Source organism: Nerophis lumbriciformis, linkage group LG08 (genome assembly GCF_033978685.3).
Source record: "Nerophis lumbriciformis linkage group LG08, RoL_Nlum_v2.1, whole genome shotgun sequence".
NCBI lineage: Eukaryota > Metazoa > Chordata > Actinopteri > Syngnathiformes > Syngnathidae > Nerophis > Nerophis lumbriciformis.
The window spans coordinates 14,331,506-14,352,052 of NC_084555.2; the positions used below are offsets into that span (position 1 = coordinate 14,331,506).

At 40.4% G+C, this 20,547-nt stretch overlaps 1 long non-coding RNA gene across 1 annotated transcript in view; it reads left to right on the forward strand.

Annotated features, from left to right (window-relative positions):
* Positions 1–8,851, forward strand: part of LOC133611494 (uncharacterized) — a 77,459-nt gene extending 68,608 nt beyond the window's left edge. Inside the window, exons 2-4 of the long non-coding RNA XR_009816000.2 lie at positions 7,535–7,686; positions 7,762–7,887; positions 8,225–8,851. This is a non-coding gene — a long non-coding RNA (uncharacterized lncRNA). The remainder of the gene's footprint in view (positions 1–7,534; positions 7,687–7,761; positions 7,888–8,224) is intronic.
* Positions 8,852–20,547: the final 11,696 nt, after the last annotated feature.

Consider the following 20,547-nt stretch of genomic DNA (forward strand, 5'->3'; position numbering starts at 1 on the left):
TTTATCCGTGACTTGCACGTCATCAAAACATGTCAAAGCATACTTGCCAACCTTGAGACCTTCAATTTCGGGAGGTGGGGGGTGGGGGCCGGGGAGGGGTCGTGGTTGGGGGAGGGGCGTGGTTAAGAGGGGAGGAGTATATTTACAGCTAGGATTCACCAAGTCAAGTATTCATATATATATATATATATATATATATATATATATATATATAAGAAATACTAAGTCAAGTATTTCATATATATATATATATATATATATATATATATATATACACACAGGTAAAAGCCAGTAAATTAGAATATTTTGAAAAACTTGATTTATTTCAGTAATTGCATTCAAAAGGTGTAACTTGTACATTATATTTATTCATTACACACAGACTGATGCATTCAAATGTTTATTTCATTTAATTTTGATGATTTGAAGTGGCAACAAATGAAAATCCAAAATTCCGTGTGTCACAAAATTAGAATATTACTTAAGGCTAATACAAAAAAGGGATTTTTAGAAATGTTGGCCAACTGAAAAGTATGAAAATGAAAAATATGAGCATGTACAATACTCAATACTTGGTTGGAGCTCCTTTTGCCTCAATTACTGCGTTAATGCGGCGTGGCATGGAGTTGATGAGTTTCTGGCACTGCTCAGGTGTTATGAGAGCCCAGGTTGCTCTGATAGTGGCCTTCAACTCTTCTGCGTTTTTGGGTCTGGCATTCTGCATCTTCCTTTTCACAATACCCCACAGATTTTCTATGGGGCTAAGGTCAGGGGAGTTGGCGGGCCAATTTAGAACAGAAATACCATGGTCCGTAAACCAGGCACGGGTAGATTTTGCGCTGTGTGCAGGCGCCAAGTCCTGTTGGAACTTGAAATCTCCATCTCCATAGAGCAGGTCAGCAGCAGGAAGCATGAAGTGCTCTAAAACTTGCTGGTAGACGGCTGCGTTGACCCTGGATCTCAGGAAACAGAGTGGAACGACACCAGCAGATGACATGGCACCCCAAACCATCACTGATGGTGGAAACTTTACACTAGACTTCAGGCAACGTGGATCCTGTGCCTCTCCTGTCTTCCTCCAGACTCTGGGACCTCGATTTCCAAAGGAAATGCAAAATTTGCATGGTTGGGTGATGGTTTGGGGTGCCATGTCATCTGCTGGTGTCGGCCCACTCTGTTTCCTGAGATCCAGGGTCAACGCAGCCGTCTACCAGCAAGTTTTAGAGCACTTCATGCTTCCTGCTGCTGACCTGCTCTATGGAGATGGAGATTTCAAGTTCCAACAGGACTTGGCGCCTGCACACAGCGCAAAATCTACCCGTGCCTGGTTTACGGACCATGGTATTTCTGTTCTAAATTGGCCCGCCAACTCCCCTGACCTTAGCCCCATAGAAAATCTGTGGGGTATTGTGAAAAGGAAGATGCAGAATGCCAGACCCAAAAACGCAGAAGAGTTGAAGGCCACTATCAGAGCAACCTGGGCTCTCATAACACCTGAGCAGTGCCAGAAACTCATCGACTCCATGCCACGCCGCATTAACGCAGTAATTGAGGCAAAAGGAGCTCCAACCAAGTATTGAGTATTGTACATGCTCATATTTTTCATTTTCATACTTTTCAGTTGGCCAACATTTCTAAAAATCCCTTTTTTGTATTAGCCTTAAGTAATATTCTAATTTTGTGACACACGAAATTTTGGATTTTCATTTGTTGCCACTTCAAATCATCAAAATTAAATGAAATAAACATTTGAATGCATCAGTCTGTGTGCAATGAATAAATATAATGTACAAGTTACACCTTTTGAATGTAATTACTGAAATAAATCAAGTTTTTCTAAATATTCTAATTTACTGGCTTTTACCTGTATGTATATATATATATATATATATATATATATATATAAATAAAATAAATACTTGAATTTCAGTGTTCATTTATTTACACATGTACACACACATAACACTCATTTACTCATTGTTGAGTTAAGGGTTGAATTGTCCGTCCTTGTTCTATTTGTCACTATTTTTCTAACCATGCTGAACGCCCTCTCTGATGATGCATTGCTGTGTGGCACGCAAAAAGTGCTTTCATCAAATGCACTAGATGGCAGTATTGTCCTGTTTAAGAGTGTCACAACATTGCTGTTTACGGCAGACAAACTGCTTTACGGTAGACAAAAACGTGACTGCTATTGTTGTGTGTTACCGCGCTGGGAGGACGTTAATGAAACTGCCTAACAATAAACCCACATAAGAAACCAAGAACTCGCCCTCGATCATTCTACAGTTATAACGTCATTGGGCAGGTACGCTGTTTATATTGTGTGCCTGAATTTTGGGAGATTTTCGGGAGAAAATTTGTCCCGGGAGGTTTTCGGGAGAAAATTTGTCCCGGGAGGTTTTCGAGAGAGGCGCTGAATTTCGGGAGTCTCCCGGAAAATCCGGGAGGGTTGGCAAGTATGTGTCAAAGCACCCCTTCTTATGCCAATCACACGTTTCCGGCGTCACAATAATAACGCTACCCGTCACATTGGTCTAACAAAAAAATAGTTTTATCTCACGATCATGCTTTGTCATATATGTTTGTAATGTAATCTTTGATATTTCTACCTAAATAAATGTTTTATGGCAGATTGAAATAAAGTGTATATTATTTTATAACCCGTTCTGATAGTCCGCTGTTATAGAATGTTTAGCAGGCTAAATATTACATTTTAATAATAAACAGAGAAGGTTAAGACATTGTCATGCAAAGATATGAACCCCGATTACTTGTACAAGATGTAATGTACAGAATATCAGAAGCATTTATTCAGGTAGAAATATCACAGATTACATTACCAAACATTTTTGACAATCAAAGCATGATCATAACAATCCACATTGTGTGTTATTAATGTGTGAAACTTGTATCTAAACATGGTGTAGCTCTTCCTCTGAATGCAAGTGTTGCTGCAGTAAAAATACACATTCTGTAATCTTACAAAATCTGGCAAGACACCAACACATTTTTTTTATTGTATATGTCCATTTTGGGTTGAGCGGTTTTAAAAAGGTATAATGTTTTAAAAAACATTGAAACGGTACAGCGGAGAAGGAGACGGCACGGAAGCAGGGTCGTCGTTTAGCTTGCAGCGTGTTTATTGATATACAAGTATGACATATGTGATTAATCCAAATATATAGGGTGTGACTATGTGAAGCGATTATATGTAGAGTGTTACCGGGTGGTGTTGAAGGTACGTGTTGAGATTGATGCGGAAGTCCAGAAAGGGCAAAGCAGGCTCGGAGGTCCGGGGACAGCGAGGCGTCGTTGTCCGGGGGGTAGACGTGAAGTCGAGATCCGGGAAGGCAGCAGGAAGTCCAGAGGGGATCCGGGAAGACGAGACACACAGCTAGAAACCAGGGAATGACGAGGGGCTGCTTGGATGACGACACAGGACAAGACACAATGAGCACAAAGTAGGGGAAACACAAAGAGCAAGGAAGCTAGAGACGTGTAAGGCTTACTGTACTGGTACAAGTAGCTATGTTCTGGCACTGGAACGCAGGACACGCTGGCTTAAGAAGGCATGGGAGCGCTCATCAGCGCCAGGTGTGTTGATTGTTGAGTGAGCGTGTCACGGTGTGTTGGTGACGAACCCCAAGATGCAGAGATGACGGCAGGCATTGAGCGAGAAAACATGATTTAATGTCCATCAAATAAAGGAAAAAACACAAACCAGGAACTAGGAATAGCCAAAACTGAAAACAGGAACCAGCAAACAGAAAAACTGGAAACAGCTAATGGCTAACAAGAAAGCACGAAACAAGAGAGCTAGGAGACAGCAAACTGCAATTAGCTATAAGGAACTATCAAACAGGAACAGCTTACCGCAAACAACGACAAGTAGTAGACACGACAGGTAGTAGCTCTAACGACAGGTAGTGATGACAATAATCCAGCACTGACTGTAGGGGAAGGCAGATTTAAATAGCAGCTGGCTGATTGACACCAGGTGTGGCCAGGTGCCAATCAGCCGCAGCTGAGGGGAAGCAGCACTCAGGGAGACAATGAGGAAATAACCAAAATAAGAGCGTTGACAGGAAATGACAGAGGAAAAACTAAAACTTGACCAAACTGTCAGGGACAAGCCTGACAGAGCGCAGCTGCGAGGAGAGGAACGCCCATGGGCGTGTCCCGAGGCACGCTCAGTGGAGCGCACAGCAGAGTGAGAGGCGGCAGGTGTTTGAGCCCTAACAAACATTTCATCAAAGCAAAGTAATTCTCCAGTCATGGTTATAAAAACATGAAAAATATCATTCTAGGGTACACTTATTAATGATTAAAAATTCTGTCTATCTGCAATCAATTGTGAATAATTGTGAGTTAACTATGAACAAACTGCAATTAGTCGCGATTATATTTTGTAATCGTTTGACAGCCCTAAATTACTCATTAAGTTTTTGGGGACAAAATGGCCAATCAACCACTAAAGATGTGCGCTAGCTGTCCAAAGTTGGGATCCTGGGTGGACCACTCATCTGTGCATCAGTTGGGGACGTATCTGTGCTGCTGACCTGTCTCCACTCAAGATGATCTCCTGCTGGCCCTACTATGGACTGGACTCTAACACTATTAACTAGATCCACTATGGACTGGACTCTCACAATATTATGCTAGATCCACTCAACGTCCATTACACCTGTCGCCCAGGGAGAGGTCCCCACATCTGCGGTGCCCTCCAAGGTTTTTCATTGTCATTCCATTGGGTTGAGTTTTTTCTTGCCCTGATGTGGGATCTGAGTTGAGGATGTCGTTGTGGCTTGTGCAGCCCTTTGAGACTCTCGTGATTTAGGGCTATATAAGTAAACTTTGATTGATTGATTGATTGATTGATTGATTGATAAAGTCAATGCACATATTTACCCCGTGATATTTGTTTACATTTTTGAATTGTATGACTTTGGTTTTGCAGTAGTTTTTTGAATAGAGCCGCTCACACATGTGTCCTGACGAACCCATTAATGATGATTGTGTTAACAAACAGCAGTGTATTCTTAAAAGCATCCTTTACCCAACAGATCTCAGTACTGTCAGGACTAAAGAGATGAAGTGGGCAGAGTTGGCTCAAAGGGGGGAAAAAGCCAGCCGTGGTGTGTGAAGTGTCTGCCACCACAGCATCATTAACACCCAGTGGTGCTGGAGCAAAGGGAGGGAGACCGCAAACGGGGGCCTCCAAACACTCGGAGCAAAATTGCAAACCCAAGGTTCCTGATACAACCTGTTATTATTTTTGACACAAGCCATTTACAATAGCTATGAAGGTGGCAATGGAAAATGTAATATTGATTGTATGCCCTCAAGGCTTTGCTCCCCCTGCCTTCTGAAACGTCACACATCTCACATACTCTATGCTGGGCGTGATGATATGTTTCTCCCTTATTTTTGTTGTTTAGTTCACTCAACCCCTCCTTTCCCTCGTTGCTTTTTCCTTGAATTCCTACTTTATCTGCTTTTTTTGATAGCTTTTTTGATGTGGTAATTATACCGGTTGATTGAGAGGGTGCAAAGGTGGTGCTTTTTTGAGTAGAAGAAATACGAAATACACTATTTGATATCAGGCCAAAGTGGCAGGTCTTAATGTGGCCGGAGGCAATCAGTATTTCATCTTGCTTACTTGAATTATTTCCAAAATCTTTTCAAGAAACATAGAATGGGTCCTGCTATAGCAGTGGTTCATTCTTGTTTACAGGCCGGTGTTTGAACAACGACTGTTGTTTATGATTATGCCTTTATACACCAAAGCAATCAAGAACTCTCCTCTGTAATTTAAGAGTTTTCACACACAGACGCCATTTACCATCTTGGAATTACTGCAACCTACCGCGTTTAAGGTGTTCAGTGCTCATAGAAATGGTTTTGGCAAGGAACACAGTGGAAATTTCAAGATGGCTCAAAACACAACTGAAGACAAATGTTTCCAAATGTTTTATGGGCTGATGAGTGACTCTCGCCCAGTGTTAGGCCATGTCTACACTAAGCCGGATAACCCCTTAAAACAAATAATTATTTAGCCTAAGCCCCGTTTCAGCCACACTAAACCAGCGTTTCAGGTTCCCCTCCTCGGATAAATGTTTACACGGGTAAGTGCGCCATGTATTTCTTGAATCTCCGGCACTTAGCTTTGTATGGACTCATTGATCGTTTACAAACTGAGTTCAGAGAGGAAGTGACACCAGAAAGAACGCGCCACAGCCAGGTTCATAATAAAGCGGTTTCGTAACTCGGAGGTAACCACTGGAAAGATGTTTCTCATTTCTCGTGTTTCTCATTCTTCTACATGTACAGACGCTTGTGGAAATCACACATGAATACCTTTAGAGAAAGTTATTGCAGCTATTTTGGATACAACACTTCTCAGGCTGCAAGAGAACTTTCGAATGTCGAGGTCAGCTGTGATTCTACTTACCAAAAACCTTTGTCCATTTGTCGAAGGAGAGTCAACGAGAATGCGGGCTCCCGTGGATGTGATAAAAAAGGCAGTGTGTGCTTTGTATTACCTGGTCGACGAGGGAAGACTAACTACGGAAAATGGCCAATGCTTTTGGACTGGCAAAGCAGACTGTATCAGTTATTGTCCGCCATGTATGTCGCAGACTCAACGTCTAGGTCCAGAGTATATAAAGTCACCAAAAACGAATGGACAATGAAGGTGAAGGCAAAAGAGTGAGTGTCCTGACCAGATATCTAGATCCCTAGATTGATTGTTGTCCAGTGTTCTTTGTCACATTGTGTACTTTTGTGTCCAATAAAGATTTGATTAATTTATGATGGCTTAGGTGTGATTCACTACAATAGGGCCCCACAGCACACTAGATTCCAGTTAATTGAAATACCACAACATTGGATATTGTTCAGATAAGTTACATTTAAGAACTTGCACACAAAGCAACACTGGAGGTGACTATGACGTGCGCATTTTCCGGGCATGCATACTAGGTCGCGTTGCACCGGCTGACGGAGGGGGTCTTAAACGGCCATTGTGTGTGTGTGGACAAGTATATGTTCAGGTGGGATTTACCCTGGATAACCTTAGTGTAAACGGGGCCTTAGGCTGTGACCGGCTCTTAAAAAACAATTGGATTGGAAGGATTTTCTTTCCTCTAATTGCCACAATGTTTTGTGGTCAATAGTTTTCATTAAACCCAAACAGAGGACTGAAATGTTGTGTTATTATTTGTGCTATGGCGCTATCTTTTGGATGAGTTTGTGTACTGCAGGTGCTGCTCGTTGAAATTATACTTCCTGTTTTGCCCTCAAACCTAAAGTAAAAACGATCAATAGTGTTTCTGCCAGAAATCAACGTTTGTAAGTTTTACAATTTTATTAACACAATTCAAACTTACTGAACCGTCCCATATGTGTTTCCATGCGTATTTGTCCATGCTAACGCTAATCGTAGTTAGCATTGGCTCATGTGCTAACTCGTCTACAAGTGTCTGTGTTAGTATTATTAACTAACAGTTGTTTTCATTTTGTATTGTTTCAGTTTCACAAATTTCTCAGTAAATTCACCAATACGTCACCATTGGGGTCTGTTTAGCTGATGGGAGATTCAGCTTCCAAAGCTACGATGACGTCTTTTGTGCTTGATCAGCCGCTTTACTGCCCTGTTACAGACACTGTTTGAAAACAGTTAAGGTATGTAATAGAAGATTTACAAAATATGTATTTGTAAATAACTAATTTCACAGTTTCTGCCGCTTGCCGGTTTAGGTTCCATTTTCCATCCATGTTCTACCGCGTGTCCCGTTCAGGGTCGCGGGGGGTGCTGGAGCCTATCTCAGCAGCATTCGGGAGGAAGGCAGCGTACACCCTGGACAAGTCACCACCTCATCACAGGTTATATATGTAAAATAATTTGTTCTTCCAAAATGTAGTGGGTGCGGTCTATATTCCAGTGTGCTCTATAGTCCAGAAAGTACGGGACTTTTTCTAATCAGCCTGACCTAAGCTCAAGGTTTATGTGTTAAAAAAATACAAATATTTGTGATTAACTGATGTTTTTTTACATAATTTGACAAGGTTAGAAATAATTATTGAATACAATTAAAATCAATAGTAAGATTACTAATTATGTGTTAATTTGTGAGTGGTACCCTGTCGGGTGAAAGTTTTGCCTGAAGGGTCAAAAAGCTTCAGAACCCCATGCTCTAGCCTGTTTACTATGCTTGTACAGTTGATTTGGACAAGTCTGAACGCAGTCTGGGACCTAACAGGCCAAACCAAACAGAGGGATTGAGATCACCTGAGAGATGGGTCTTGGCCTGTGTGTCAGCGGGTTCTGGGCCTGAGTGAGGTAAGTGTGTGAATGCCAACTGGACTACCAGACCAACAAATGCGGCCGCAAGTAGACGATGCATAGCAACAAAAGTATTTCGAATGTATAGTATGTGACCCAGAAGATGCGTTTGTGTTGTTGTTTGGGGTGCGTGAGGTCATCAGACAATAAACAGAAGTACAGTGTTCAGTGCTCAAAGAAGTGGTCTTGGTAAGGAACACGACACAGTTGTGATGTCAAGACTGCCCCAAGAGATTTTTCAAAGATTTTATGGACTGATGAGAGTGACTCTTGACGGTCCAGATGGACAATCCCTTGGCTGGATCAGTGCGGGCCACCATTTCCAATCAGAAAGTATGGGCTGGCGTTATTAAAGATGAGGAAGTTGGGATATTTTCAGGTTGAAGGACGACACTTTCTGCAGATTCTGGTAGAGCAAAAAGTCTAAACCGTATTTTTTTTTTAAATGCAGGAAAATGTTTGTGGTCATTATTTATTTATATTTGATGTTTTTTCCTCACCTGACCTCGACGCTATTGAAACTTGGCATTTGCCATTTATGAAATACAGTCTTTGTTATTCATGTTTTTCCATTCTCAGAGCATTTAATCGATCGCAACTGGACTGTTATGATTGTCTTGGAAAACCTTTTCCCCTTTATCCGCCGCTTTCAATTTACGCCTCTCATCAGTTCATGCTCACAGACTTAGTTGTAGATCTAGTCTGAGGCCCTGTCGCAGGATCCAAAGTATTTATCCTCTACGTAAAGCTAAAAGCATACACTTCAATCACATACTGGTTGTTTTATTTCAAAGCCATTGTGTGTCTAAAGTCACATATGTGCAGCCTCATATACAGGCAGTATAATGTAAATACGGCTGTCCATTCCCAAGATAGCTGGTTTTGGAATCCCCTGCCTCCAACTGTCATTGATAAACAGCTGTCAAAAGCAAAAACAAACATGTTTAACAAGACCCTCAAAGGATCGTAGACAATTATTCAAGTCTGTGTGAGATGCAGTAGAAATGACTGAGTGGAGATTGTATGGGTTGTCAGCCATTGAGTACATTACACATTGGTTTCTCCCTCTATTCTCTCTTTCTGCTTGTTCCTAAAAACAAATCCTTGAGTCCTAAGATGTACCTTGAGAAGACTGTTCACTAAGAACAATTTTTCCCTATTATGAAATGCATTGGGTCATATCCTCACAGACTCCTAATATGTTAATTGGGCAGATGGAATGACAGAGTCTTGTTTGTTCTGTTTGTAGCTCAATTTTAATTTGGAAACATTTCCACAGTGGAACAATACAGTTAAAATGATGCTTTGTATATGTCCGACTGACATATTTTCCTCTTATGTACAATTAATTAAAGTCTATAATTGTTCGCAAGGGTGTAGAAATACAACAGAACCAGTGTGCATGCTGTTGTAACCCTAACAAGTAGCTAATGTTTAGAGGATGTAATGAGCAGGGTTCTTACTCTCTGGGATCACATTAACATGAAAAACTTGACACTGTTGCTCGACCCTAATCAGTCAACAATTTCCTTGTGGCCTTAAAAGCTTACTTCCTGTGAGACTACATGCAAGGGAATCCACATGTCTGATGCATTGCTGCTGCTGAACGTAACAACAAGACTATGGGGCTGCTCTTTAAGCCCTGAAATGTCTGGTTTCTTCCGTCTGCTGCCAAAAAACCAAAACCAGTGAAGTTGGCACGTTGTGTAATTCGTAAATAAAAACAGAATACAATGATTTGCAAATCCTTTTCAACTTATATTCAATTGAATAGACTGCAAAGACAAGATATTTAATGTTCGAACTGAGAATACTTAACTTTCTTTTGCAAATAATCATTAACTTAGAATTTAATGGCATCAACACATTGTAAAAAAGTTGGCACAGGGGCATTTTTACCACTGTGTTACATGGCCTTTCCTTTTAACAACACTCAGTAAATGTTTTGGGAACTGAGGAGACCAATTTTTTAAGCTTTTCAGGTGGAATTCTTTCCCATTCTTGCTTGATGTACAGCTTAAGTTGTTCAACAGTCCGGGGGTCTCCGTTGTGGTATTTTAGGCTTCATATTGCGCCACACATTTTCAATGGGAGACAGGTCTGGACTATAGGCAGGCCAGTCTAGTACCCAGACTTTTTTACTATGAAGCCATGCTGTTTTAACACGTGGCTTGGCATTGTCTTGCTGAAATAAGCAGGGGCGTCCATGGTAACGTTGCTTGGATGGCAACATATGTTGCTCCAAAACCTGTATGTACCTTTCAGCATTAATGGTGCCTTCACAGATGTGTAAGTTACTCATGCCTTGGGCACTAATACACCCCCATACCATCACAGATGCTGGCTTTTGAACTTTGCGCCTATAACAATCTGGATGGTTCTTTTTCTCTTTGTTCCGGAGGACACAAAGTCCACAGACCCCAAAAACAATTTTAAATGTGGACTCGTCAGACCACAGAACACTTTTACACTTTGCATCAGGCCATCTTAGATGAGCTCGGGCCCAGTGAAGCCGGCAGCGTTTCTGGGTGTTGTTCATAAATGGCTTTTGCTTTGCATAGTAGAGTTTTAACTTGCACTTACAGATGTAGCGACAAACTGTAGTTACTGACAGTGGTTTTCTGATGTGTTCCTGAGCCCATGTGGGGATATCCTTTACACATTAGTGTCGGTTTTTGATGCAGTACCACCTGAGGGACCGAAGCACCGTAATATCATTGCTTTTGTGCAGTGATTTCTCCAGATTCTCTGAACTTTTTGATGATATTACAGACCGTAGATGGGGAAATCCCCAAATTCCTTGCAATAGCTTGTTAAGAAATGTTGTTCTTAAACTGTTCGACAATTTGCTCACGCATTTGTTCACAAAATTGTGACCCTCGCCCCATCCTTGTATGTGAATGACTGAGCATTTCATGGAAGCTGCTTTTATACCCAATCATGGCACCCACCTGTTCCCAATTAGCCTGTTCACCTGTGGGGTGTTCCAAATACCGTATTTTCCGCACTATAAGGCGCACCGGATTATTAGCCGCACCTTCAATGAATGGCATATTTCATAACTTTGTCCACCAATAAGCCGCCCAGGACTATAAGCCGCGCCTACGCTGCGCTAAAGGGAATGTCAAAAAAACAGTCAGATAGGTCAGTCAAACTTTAATAATATATTAAAAACCAGCGTTCTAACAACTCTGTTCACTCCCAAAATGTACGCAAATGTGCAATCACAAACATAGTAAAATTCAAAATAGTGCAGAGCAATAGCAACATAATGTTGCTTGAACGTTAATGTCACAACACACAAAATAAACATAGCGCTCACTTTCTGAAGTTATTCTTCATTCGTAAATCCTTCGTCTTCGGTGTCCGAAGTGAAAAGTTGGGCAAATTTACGATCCACTGGCAGATGTTGGCGTCGTCTGGCGCTGCCTCCTCGTCTTAGTGAAGGTGTGTTCGCCTTCTGTCATCCATTGTTCCCACGCAGTTAGCAGTCTAGCTTCGAATGCCCTGTTGACACCAATATCTAGCGGCTGGAGGTCTTTTGTCAATCCACCCGGAATGATGGCGAGTATTGAATTAAGCGCGTAAGCGTGTCTCTCAATGTGCTGTTATGAGCTAGCAAATATAACAACTACACTACCCAGCATGCAACGATAGTTACGAGCATGCGCGGTAGCCCTGAGAAGCGTTGTATGCTGGCAGTTAGCACGCTGTGAGTAAACGTTGAGAACTCAGTTAACACGCCTCGTCTGCATTATTTATAATTAGACAGACAACACACTTAATAGGAGCCATTTTGGGGTCTTTACATAAACACACAAATGGAAATGAAACGTCACATATCCCAGCATGCACCACGCGCTTCTTCTACGGGGAAAAAAGATGGCGGCTGTTTACCGTAGTTGCGAGACCTAAACTTTATGAAAATGAATCTTAATATTTATCCATATATAAAGCGCACCGGGTTATAAGGCGCACTGTCAGCTTTTGAGAAAATTTGTGGTTTTTAGGTGCGCCTTATAGTGCGGAAAATACGGTAAGTGTTTGATGAGCATTCCTCAACTTTCTCAGTCTTTTTTGCCACTTGTGCCAGCTTTTTTAAAACATGTTGCAGGCATCAAATTCCAAATGAGCTGATATTTGCAAAAAATAACAATGTTAGGCATTTTGTCTTTGCTGTCTATTCCATTGAATATAGGTTGAAAATGATTTGCAAATCATTGTATACTGTTTTTATTTCCGATTTGCAGAACGTGCCAACTTCAATGGTTTTGGGTTGTGTAGATTCCTGCACCATTAGAAGTACAATTAGAGATGGGGCCGATCCAATCCAGTATCGATGCCCGATACCAGTGCAATTCATGGATCGTAAATGTCAGATCCAACCTGGAGAGATTACAGACACCATGCACCAGGTTTGCTGAAATTATTCTACAAGTACTTCCCCTCCTGCTGCTCAACTAAAACTGAAAACTGTGGAACGGATTTACACAGTGGAGAAGTGTATTAATTAGATGAGGAGTAATGAGACATGTATCTATTCCAAAAAAATATTCCACAGTTTGCAGCCAGCTAGCAGACGGGAATTTGACCATGAACTGATTAACGTGGACCCCGACTTAAAGGGGAACATTATCACCAGACCTATGTGAGCGTCAATATATACCTTGATGTTGCAGAAAAAAGACCATATATTTTTTTAACCGATTTCCGAACTCTAAATGGGTGAATTTTGGCGAATTAAACGCCTTTCTATTATTTGCTCTCGGAGCGATGGCGTCACAACGTGACGTCACATCGGGAAGCAATCCGCCATTTTCTCAAACACTGAGTCAAATCAGCTTTGTTATTTTCCTTTTTTTCGACTGTTTTCCGTACCTTGGAGACATCATGCCTCGTCGGTGTGTTGTCGGAGGGTGTAACAACACGAACAGGGACGGATTCAAGTTGCACCAGTGGCCCAAAGATGCGAAAGTGGCAAGAAATTGGACGTTTGTTCCGCACACTTTACAGACGAATGCTATGCTACGACAGAGATGGCAAGAATGTGTGGATATCCTGCGACACTCAAAGCAGATGCATTTCCAACTGGACTGGACAGATCAGCTTTCAGGAAAAGAGAGCGGATGAGGGTATGTCTACATAATATATTAATTGATGAAAACTGGGCTGTCTGCACTCTCAAAGTGCATGTTGTTGACAAATTTATTTCATATGCTGTAAACCTAGTTCATAGTTGTTAGTTTCCTTTAATGCCAAACAAACACATACCAATCGTTGGTTAGAAGGCGATCGCCAAATTCGTCCTCGCTTTCTCCCGTGTCGCTGGCTGTCGTGTCGTTTTCGTCGGTTTCGCTTGCATACGGTTCAAACCGATATGGCTCAATAGCTTCAGTTTCTTCTTCAATTTCGTTTTTGCTACCTACCTCCACACTACAACCATCCGTTTCAATACATGCGTAATCTGTTGAATCGCTTAAGCCGCTGAAATCCGAGTCTGAATCCGAGCTAATGTCGCTATACCTTGCTGTTCTATGCCCCATGTTTGTTTGTATTGGCATCACTGTGTGACGTCACAGGAAAATGGACGGGTGTATATAACGATGGTTAAAATCAGGCACTTTGAAGCTTTTTTTAGGGATATTGCGTGATGGGTAAAATTTTGAAACAAACTTCGAAAAATAAAATAAGCCACTGGGAACTGATTTTTAATGGTCAATTGTACGGAATATGTACTGTACTGTGCAATCTCCTAATAAAAGTTTCGATCAATCAATCAAAAATTGTGAACATTTCTTCTGACACAGAAATGAGCGCATGATATGAATGTTGTTTTTCGTATTTTGCAATGTAAACATTGTAGAAGTGAGTAGTGTGTAGAACGCCAGGCTCCGTTCGATTTGTGAAATGAAGTCAAACGTCACTCGCGCTTATATTGGATTGGTTAAAGTCGTGTGTTGGAAGAAATCTCTCTGAACGTGTATTTGCAAGTAGTACTCAATAGATTATAAATACGTATCATGACGATGTAACTAAATGTAGCGATCAGTTCAGTTCAGTTTCAGTTCATTTCGAACATGCATACGATACAATGTAATGCATAACACAATTCCAGTTGTTTCATTACAGCACTTCCGAAAAGGAGTAGGAAGAAGCAGAGATTATTTAATCCTACCTCTTTTCATACCATAGCAATTGTATCCAATTTCCTTGTTCTCTGTAACAGAACAGTGAATAAATAAATAATAAATAAATAATATACCATAGTAAGCAAATACAATTAAATACATAAATGATAATAAATAAATGGGTTGTACTTGTATAGCGCTTTTCTACCTTCAAGGTACTCAAAGCGCTTTGACACTACTTCCACATGTATCCATTCACACACACATTCACACACTGATGGAGGGAGCTGCCATGCAAGGCGCTAACCAGCACCCATCAGGAGCAAGGGTGAAGTGTCTTGCTCAGGACACAACGGACATGACGAGGTTGGTACTAGGTGGGGATTGAACCAGGGACCCTCGGGTCGCGCACGGCCATTCTTCCACTGCGCCACGCCGTACAATTAAATACATAAATATTATTTGTCTCAATAAAAGAAATAAAAAAGGGTTCAAGATGTTCATCATAATTCTTGTTCTGTGTACTTTGTGAACACTTGTAGTTTGAACAATCTCTTAAACTGAATCATATTGGTGCTTTGTTTGATTTATTTGATTAATCCGTTCCATAATTTAACTCCACACACTGATATACTAAAGGTTTTAAGCGTTGTACGAGCATACAAATGTTTTAAATTAGATTTCCCTCTAAGATTATATTTCTTCTCTTTTGTTGAGAAGAATTGTTGTACATTCTTGGGTAGCAGGTTATAGTTTGCTTTAGGGCTGAAACGACGCGTCGACGTAGTCGACGTCATCGGTTACGTAAATACGTCGAGGACGTTTTTGTTCGTCGACGCGTCGCATATTTACGTCACACTACCGTCATGGCGGAGCGCAAAGCAGACGATGCGAGCGGTGCGAGCGAGGGGAAAAAAGCACGCCAAAAGTCGTCAAAAGTGTGGGAGTATTTCAATAAACGGCCTGAGAAGAAACGCTTCTTTTACTCCGCTACTTTTATCTACATTCAGCTCGCTACTCGCTACTAATTTTTATCGATCTGTTAATGCACGCTTTGTTTGTTTTGGTCTGTCAGACAGACCTTCAAAGTGCCTGCCTTACTGGTGACGTTTCACTTCGTTCCACCAATCAGATGCAGTCACTGGTGACGTTGGACCAATCAAACAGAGCCAGGGGTCACATGACCTGACTGGCTCCGAGCTAACTTCGGGTGTTACTATTTAGTGGTCAATTGTACGGAATATGTACTGTACTGTGCAATCTACTAATAAAAGTTCCAATCAATCAATCAAAAGTGTGAAGGAAAAAAGACCCTTTTTTTATTTCAACCGTAAAGACTGACTGCACAGTTCCTGTCTTCACAATAAAAGTCCCGCTCCATCGTGCCTGCGCTTTCAAAATAAGAGTCTCCGAAAGCCAGCGCAAACAAGCTAGCAAGCTACGGAGTTTGCCGCCAATGTATTTCTTGTAAAGGGTATACAAACGAATATGGAAGGTGGACAAATAAGATGCCAAATAACAACCACTTTCATGTGGTATTAGACAGAAAGGAGGAACTTTTTTTCTCCTCCATTTGAAAACGTGGACGTTACCAGCACTGCTTCCTGATTACAATCAATGCAAGTCATCAGAATCAGGTAATACACCAACTTATATTCTTGTCTTCATGAAAGAAAGGAATCTATATGTTAAACATGCATGTATAATTATTAAAACACCTTTAACATGTAAACAAAAACGGCAAAATAAATAAATATAAATTATATACTGTATATATCAATGTATGTATATATATATATATATATATATATATATATATATATATATATATGTATATATATGTATATATATGTGTGTGTGTGTGTGTATATATACACATATATATATACACACATATATATATATATATATACATATATATATATATATATATGATATGTGTGTGTATGTTACTCAGTACTTGAGTAGTTTTTTCACAACATACTTTTTACTTTTACTCAAGTAAATATTTGGGTGACTACTCCTTACTTTTACTTGAGTAATAAATCTCTAAAGTAACAGTACTCTTACTTGAGTACAATTTCTGGCTACTCTACCCACCTCTGCTAATAATGTTGTTGTATGCACACTGTGTCGACCGGAAATGGCCTATCATAGCAGCACAACGGCAGCGTTCTTGCCATCACCATCAACTAGTCAATCGTCCGCGTGAGTATACGTTGTCATCATTACACAAAAACATGAATGTGTCATTTGTATCTGCGTTGTAAATTCATAAACTAAAGCACCGTTTCGCTCTGAGAGGAGCGTTTGGCGTGCCTGTTCAGTGTTTACAAAGACGCGCTCCTCTTTAACGCTAACGTTAATTAGTTGTGCAAATACCTTTCACAACATTAACAATTACGTATACTATGTACAAACGAACAATTAACTTTCACTTTAATCATACTATCATTGTTGTGTTATTAAGCAAAATAAGCAAAAGTTTTACTTTTGTTGAAATGTTTACACTGTTGTTACAGAATATTTCGTTTTGCACTTTTTTGTATTGGATGTTTATCTTTATTTTTGCACATTTTAGCAAATAAGCAATACTTTTACTTTTGTTGAAATGTTTACACTGTTGTTACAGAATATTTCCGTTTTGCACTTTTTTGAATTGGATGTTTATCTTTATTTTTGCACATTTTAAAGCAAAATAAGCAATACTTTTACTTTTGAAATGCTTATACTATTGCAGAATATTAAGATTTGCACTGGATGTTTACTTTTAAATTTGCACATTAAAAGCAAATAAGCTACTTTTAATTTTGTTAAATGTTTACATTGTTACAGAATATTTTGTCATGTTGTTGTCAATGTTGACTGAGTGGCCATACTTTTTTTTTTGTAAATAAAAGCCATGCCTTTTGAAAAAACTGGCCTACATTTATTTTTTCATCTTCATTTTAAATAAAAAAAATAATCGTTAAAAGGAAAAATAATCTATAGATTAATCGAAAAAAATAATCTATAGATTAACCGATTAATCGAAAAAATAATCCATAGATTAATCGATAGAAAAATAATCGTTAGCTGCAGCCTTAGTTTGCTTTGTACATCATGTTATCTGTTTGCAAATGCACCAAATCGTTGAATTTCAATAATTGTGATTTAATAAATAAATGGTTTGTATGCTCTCTATATCCAACATTATGTATTATTCTAATTGATCTTTTTTGTAACACAGTTAGTGAATGAAGCACACATTTGTAGTTGATCAGAATTAAACTTAATGTAACAAAGTTAAAGTAGCGTTTTCAACTTTTTCAACCTCAAAACATACCATATTTTTCGGAGTATAAGTCGCACCGGAGTATAAGTCGCACCTGCCGAAAATTCAATTAGAAATGTGGACTCGTCAGACTACAGAACACTTTCCACTTTGTATCAGTCCATCTTAGATGAGCTCAGGCCCAGCAAAGCCGACGGCGTTTCTGGGTGTTGTTGATAAACGGTTTTCGCCTTGCATAGGAGAGTTTTAACTTGCACTTACAGATGTAGCGAACAACTGTAGTTACTGACAGTGGGTTTCTGAAGTGTTCCTGAGCCCATGTGGTGATATCCTTTACACACTGATGTCGCTTGTTGATGCAGTACAGCCTGAGGGATCGAAGGTCACGGGCTTAGCTGCTTACGTGCAGTGATTTCTCCAGATTCTCTGAACCCTTTGATGATATTACGGACCGTAGATGGTGAAAGGAAAAAAACATATATAAGTCGCACTGGAGCCCGGCCAAACTATGAAAAAACTGCGACTTATAGCCCGAATAATACGGTACAAAGAAAATAGATACAACTGGTGGATGATGACTGCAAAATAGCACAAAAGCAAAGAGCCAACTGTTTCAAACTTCAGCCTGGCACGGCGGATTAATACGCTGATTTGTGATGATTAGAGGCCTGTGTTGGCTAAAGAGATCTGTAAGTCTTTGGAATGGAAGAGCCTGTCAAAGGGGATTGATTCCAGTCATATATTATTCAATTCCTCTTTAAAATGACTGAACTCTTGCAAGGGAGCAGCAGAGGCTCATGGCACTCGCTAAAATGAGGATAACCGTCTGTCGGGGAAAGAATGGTCTTTAAATATTGGAAGAAGTGTTTCAAGTGTTAATGAATATTCAGCGTTCCAGAGCTTTCATCGTGTGAAGCTTAGCCTCCTATAGTCTCTATAGTACCACCCCCCAACACACCGACACCTCCTGTTCTCATCAGGTGTCTCCTCGGTTGCGCATGTCGTCTGTTTCAGAAACGCGCAGGATTTGATTTGCTCGGAGGCTTCCCATGGCGAGCGGGCCAGAAAGTTTTGATGAAAACTCGAGAAAAGGCTGTGAAAGGAGAGACGATCAAATTAGCGGCTCCACCGACTCCCGTAAGTGCTGATCCCCCCTGAGAGAGCTTGAGCAACCACAATACTTCACATAAAACAGCGGGAACCAGGCCAGCCACTCTGAAAGGGACCTGCTGAACTGGAGAAGGGAGAGGTCTCTGGTATACACAGGTTGAATGAGGTTCTTAGTGGTCAAACCTATAGAATCGGGGCAGAGATGCTCGAGTGGGAGGTGGTGTGTTGAGGAGAAGGGGGGGGGCCTTGTTGGTCATTATATGGAGCCTAAGTACAGCAGCAGCTCCTCGTTCTCCCACTCCTGAAGGTTCATGTCCCTGCTGTGTTTACCACAAGCCCCCTATGGATTCACTTAAATCAGACAGAAATAAGAGGCAAGTCTGTGTACTCCCACTGCCTCACATTTACCTGAGGCTTACCCCTTTGACCTCAGCTCAGCAGGCCTCTCAATGGGATAAATCATATTCCCAAGTCAGATCTTTTATCTTTTCATTATAAAAATCGTGTTAACTCATTTGATAACTAAATTGCGTCCCTGCCACTTTAAAATGTGCCCCACCAAAGGTAGGGCATTTACGATGTACTTCTATTTTTACTGCCTTTTTCTGTGAGTATTTGGAATGTCATTACTGGAACGGAGTAATTCCACACCCCACACAGATAGTTGATAACCATGTCAGACAAGGCAGATTTCTTGACGTCCACAAAATGACTGGACACACATTTAATTTGAAAAAAGTGTTCTGGTATTGGGGACACACAAGGATTATTCTCAAAAGTATTTTAGTGTCCTAATGACAACTGTTCTCAATGGTATTTCTTACTGTTCAGATGTTTTCTAAATTTCCTTGATCCACTACGGCTGAAAAATTTACAATTTGTTTTAAAGAAAAACTTCCCTTTGGGGAGGGGGGGAATTGTGCCCATCATACACAATCCCTATGTCATACAAGAACACATATATTTCCCTTGTATGTGAGTTTTAAATAGTGAAAAACTGCTAGTAAAAACCCCGTTTCCATATGAGTTGGGAAATTGTGTTAGATGTAAATATAAACGGAATACAATGATTTGCAAATCATTTTCAACCCATATTCAGTTGAATATGCTACAAAGACAACATATTTGATGTTCAAACTGATAAAAAAATTTGTTTTCAAATAATCATTAATTTTAGAATTTGATGCCAGCAACACGTGACAAAGAAGTTGGGAAAGGTGGCAATAAATACTGATAAAGTTGAGGAATGCTCATCAAACACTTATTTGGAACATCCCACAGGTGAACAGGCAAATTGGGAACAGGTGGGTGCCATGATTGGGTTTAAAAGTAGATTCCATGAAATGCTCAGTCATTCACAAACAAGGATGGGGCGAGTGTCACTACTTTGTCAATAAATGCATGGACAAATTGTTGAACAGTTTAGAAAAACTTTTCTCAACCAGCTATTGCAAGGAATTTAGGGATTTCACCATCTACGGTCCGTAATATCATCAAAGGGTTCAGAGAATCTGGAGAAATCACTGCACGTAAGCAGCTAAGCCCGTGACCTTCGATCCCTCAGGCTGTACTGCATCAACAAGCGACATCAGTGTGTAAAGGACATCACCACATGGGCTCAGGAACACTTCAGAAACCCACTGTCAGTAACTACAGTTGCTCGCTACATCTGTAAGTGCGAGTTAAAA